Here is a 640-nt window from a genome sequence, read left to right on the forward strand (position 1 = left end):
AACGGGGGACATGGGCTATGGGGACACCTGGGGACATGAGGAGACATGGGGGGAGATGGGGACACTTGGGGACATGGGGGTACGGGGGGACATGGGGGGTACAGCAAAAGTGTCACCTTTGGGTGCCATAGACCAGGTTATGGGTGTCACCTTTGGGTTCCATGGGTGCAGGTGTCACCTTCGGCTGCCATGGGGTCAAGTGAAGGTGTCACCTTTGGGTGCCATGGACCAGGCTATGGGTGTCACCTTCAGGTCCCATGGGGCCAGATGAAGGTGTCACCTTTGGGTTCCATAGACCAGCTTGTGGGTGTCACCTTCAGGTCCTATGGGGCCAGGAGAAGGTCCCACCTTTGGGTGCCATAGAGCAGGTTATGGATGTCACCTTCGGGTCCCATGGGTGCAGGTGTCACCTTCGGGTCCTATGGGACCAGGTGAAGGTATCACCTTTGGGTGCCATAGACCAGGTTACAGGTCCCACCTTTGGGTCCCATGGGTGCAGGTGTCCCCTTTGGGTCCTATAGGGCCAGGTGAAGGTGTCACCTTTGGGTGCCATGGACCAGGCTATGGGTGTCACCTTCAGGTCCCATGGGTGCAGGTGTCCCCTTTGGCTCCCATGAGGTCAGATGAAGGTGTCACCCTC

Source organism: Nothoprocta perdicaria, unplaced genomic scaffold, assembly GCF_003342845.1.
Source record: "Nothoprocta perdicaria isolate Ctin4 unplaced genomic scaffold, notPer1 scaffold_801, whole genome shotgun sequence".
Taxonomy (NCBI): domain Eukaryota; kingdom Metazoa; phylum Chordata; class Aves; order Tinamiformes; family Tinamidae; genus Nothoprocta; species Nothoprocta perdicaria.